Source organism: Achroia grisella, unplaced genomic scaffold (genome assembly GCF_030625045.1).
Source record: "Achroia grisella isolate CSIRO2021 unplaced genomic scaffold, CSIRO_AGI_Agris_v1 utg18928, whole genome shotgun sequence".
In the NCBI taxonomy this organism is placed as follows: Eukaryota; Metazoa; Arthropoda; class Insecta; order Lepidoptera; family Pyralidae; genus Achroia; species Achroia grisella.
In genome coordinates this window covers 32,605-36,765 of record NW_026712693.1, presented here as the reverse complement: position 1 = coordinate 36,765, position 4,161 = coordinate 32,605, and the positions used below count along the sequence as shown (strand labels likewise).

The 4,161-nt window shown below is 36.7% G+C and overlaps 1 pseudogene; it reads left to right on the top strand.

Annotated features, from left to right (window-relative positions):
- Positions 1-1,649: 1,649 nt before the first annotated feature.
- Positions 1,650-3,492, top strand: LOC131841700 (uncharacterized; annotated as a pseudogene).
- The last annotated feature ends 669 nt before the right edge of the window (positions 3,493-4,161 follow it).

Sequence of the window (4,161 nt, the reverse complement as noted above, 5' to 3'; positions counted from 1 at the left end):
AGTTAATAAGACTGACAAGCATATCGTTGCTTCGAAACAAATGAAATTCGAAGGATCACAAGAAAAACGGTGTTTTCTATGCAGCAAACTAGGTCATTACAAGATGCAATGTTTTCGAAACCGTAACAAACGCGACCTTCCAGACTACAATACTACTTCATCCACGTATGTTATTAGATCGCCCAGTAGCGAAATCCATTGTTCCTATTGTAAAAAAAAGGGACACAATGAATCAGCTTGTTTCTTTAAACAACGTACTAATACTATAGCCTCCACGTCTGGATCTAATAACGTTAATTGTATAACTAAGATTAATATCCCCCTAACCAAAATTCTTGTTAAAGACATGACCATTATGGCCCTCATTGACACAGGTGCCAGTTGTAGTGTTTTAAAGGATTCTATAGCAAGACGTTTAGGTTGTAACTATGGTCTATGTTCATTAACCCTTGAGGGTATAGGCGAGGGAAAATTACACACTTTCGCTAAAGTAACTTTACCGGTTATATTTAATGAAATCTGTATAGAAATAGAATTCCATGTCGTTAAAGATATTAGTTTTAAGTATGAATGTTTAATTGGTAGAAACGCAGTCCAGTATCCAGATATTGCAATTATAACGGATTCTACAGGTTGCAGATTACAACGTATTTCTTTACCTACACAAGTCGGTGTAGTAAATCAGATGTCTAGCTCTTCAAATGCCGAACTTGAACCATTGTTTGAATTAATAGGTCATTTGGATTTAGAATTACAGACAAAGATAATAAACATTTTTAAAAGATTTCCTTCAATTTTGCCATCCAACGATAATATTAGTACAGTTAAAACAAATGAATTAACCCTACGATTAAAAAAAGACGAGGTTATTAATTACCGCCCCTATCGATTAGCTCCAATTGAGAGAGAGAAGGTTAATAGCATTATTCATGATTTATTAAAAAAAAACATAATACGGGAAAGTGATTCTTCTTTTGCTAGTCCCGTATTATTAGTAAAGAAAAAAGACGGAAGTGATCGAATGTGTGTAGATTTCAGAGCGCTTAATAAAATAACTGAAAAAGAAAGATACCCTCTCCCTCTCATTGAGGATCAGATCGACAAACTTGGGAAGGCAAAATTTTTTATCTCAATTGATATGAAAAATGGGTTCTATCAAATTCCAGTGGCTCAGGATTCGATTAAATATACTGCTTTTGTGACTCCCGATGGCCATTATGAATTTTTAAAAATGCCTTTTGGTATTTGTAATGGGCCTTCAATTTTTCAAAAAGCCATAAGTAAAGCGGTAAATCATTTAAAATTCTTATTAATATACATAGATGACCTATTAATTGCATTTAAAACTATGGAAGAGGGATTGCAATACCTGGAACAAACGCTGGAAGCACTTAGTGCATCAGGGTTTACAATAAATTTATGTAAATGTAAATTTTTTGTAACTGAAATTGAGTATTTAGGAAGACAGATTTCAGAGAATGGGGTTAGGCCAAGTGACACTAAGATATCAGCTCTCACTAAATCACCAATCCCTGAAAACGTCAGAGAAGTTCGTCAATTTATGGGTTTAGCTAGCTATTTTAGAAAATTTATTCCTGAATTCGCTTCAAAAACAAACTGCATTACTAAATTAGGATCGCGCGGGACGCGGTAACGATATCACGTCTGTTTTGATTGCTCTGCTATATTTAATTCGAATCTTAATCATATTGCAATTTTAAGATAATTTTAAACTGTAATATTATTCCAATACTAATAACTAATTGAAATTGTGAACTTTAAACTGTGTGATGCACGGATAAATATCATTTTGGACGAAAGTGTTATTAAAAGTGAACGTTATAAATAAATTGAATCAGCTGTGTGAGTGACAGTGAACTGTGCGTTGAACTAATAAGTTATTGACCTTTCAATAGTTCATTAGCCGCTATAGGATTGCAAGTGCAAGAGATTACATATTTCGACAAACCTAAACATCAGTTATTGGCATAGTGGTCTGACTGATACTTTCAGTGCATTTGGTGGCCCTGGTTCAAATCTCACCGAAGCCAAATTTGTTTTTTCTTTAATTTCTTCATCTTGTCATAATAAAATGTCTTCTAACAGTATTATATGTAATGGATGCCAAACTACTATTCGAGATAGAAGATATTTGTTGTGCGGTGGTTGTAATGGGTATTATGATTTAATTTGCGCTAACGTTTCTGAGCAGCGCTTTTATAATACCCTCACAAAGGAGCACAGGGACGCTTGGAGATGTGTGGAATGTATTAGCAAGAAGCCCAAAAGAGATAACACCAATACACCCGTTCGTGTTGCTGTAGATAGTATCACAATGCAGCGTGGAGCAGCAGTAAAAAGTCCTATGGAGCTCGATATGTCTATAGTGGAGCAGCCTCTGTCACTCACATCCAATCTTAATGACACTGCCAATAATGTGACAGTGGAAATGACAGATTACCAGTCACTTGTTATTGAGATGCGATCGTTTAAAGAGGAACTGAGGGAGGATATGAGAGTCAACCGCGAACAACTTAAAGTTATGACAGATACCTTGTCTGCGCTCATAGGCAGGGTAGCTGAATGTGAAAACCGCATTGATAAACTCAATGACCGTTTGGTTCTATTAGAGTGCAACACAAACACAGATAATGAACCTGGCAACAAATCCCTAGCAGAGTCCATTAAGCAGTTAAAGGCCGAAATAAATGAAAGGGACCAAGACCTTTTACTGAATGACTTGGATATATCTTGTGTTCCGGAGACCGGTGGCGAAAGCCTGCCACATATCTTAAAAACTTTGGCTAGTAAGCTGGGAGTTACTATAAGCGATCAAGATGTCATCAGTACGGAGCGCGTGGGCCGCGTGTTGGAGTTTCAGCAGTCAGACGCGTCGAAACCGACCCAAGAGACCTCTACTCGCCCTCGTACCATTGTGGTGCGGTTGGCACGGCGTGCAGTACGTGATGAGCTGTTGAGAGCTGCTCGAGTGCGCCGTGGTGCAACTACTGAGGGGTTGCACCTCCCAGGGGTTCCGAGACGGTTTTACATAAACGAGAGATTGACTAGAGTTAACAGGATGTTGTTTCGACGAGCGCGTGAATTAGCGGAGCGGCTTAACTGGCGCTACGTGTAGACGAGAGGTGGTCGAATATTTGCACGTCAATTCCATGGCCATGACTGTCCGCGATTCCGCCTAAAAACGGAGGAGGATCTCGAACGCATTTTTGGTCAAGATCCATTTCGTTCTTCAGCCATTAACTAAGTTAAAGAGTGGATATGTTTCCAGTGACGTATCTGGCGATGACTTGGTGACTTGTTATTTTCATATTTTACACTTTGTTTTTATCATTTTTTTAATAAGTAAGAGTATAATCAGCATGAAGTACAATTATAGTTATTTGTCAACTTGTGTAACACCAGTTAGAAAAACTTTTTTCCTATATATATATTTTAAATTATCTAAACTCTTCAATAGGGAATCTTATAATAATTTTGTACGTACAATGGAAAGTATATATAAGCAGTTAGAGTGCTATATTTGCAAAATGGAAACTTTAATGGAACATATATATAGCTATTATTCTTTATTCTTTGTTTTTGATTCATTTTTATTTAATATGTCTACAAATAAGCATATTGGTTCATTGAAGTCTCGTTGTGGTATATTTAATTGTTGGACTACTTATGTTTTTGTTATGTTTGTTGTATCTAAGAGTGTTATGCAGAAACGTAAGTGTGTGTGCACAGCAATGTTGCAAAGTTTATGGGATCCTAATGTATGAATTCATGTTCTCTTTCAATTATTTGGCTGTTCTTTTTCCGTTTATTTTGTATATAATATTCACATGTATTTTAAGCTCAATTATTATTATTTCTCAAATCTAATACACTATCGTAATATACGTATTTTATTAACCAGTAAAATTCAATCATAAAACTAAATTTCTTAAGTTAGCACTATATAATGCTGGTTCTCTGAATACTGGACATGACGACTTTCTCATAGCAATGGATCGTTTTAAAGCTGATATTGTTGCGATAAATGAGACATGGCTACCAGTAGGTCAAGAGGCTCGAGCGCCAGTGGTTCCCGGCTATTGCCTACGTAACGCACCACGCCCTCAAAACATACGTGGTGGTAGGGGAGGCGGTGTTGCA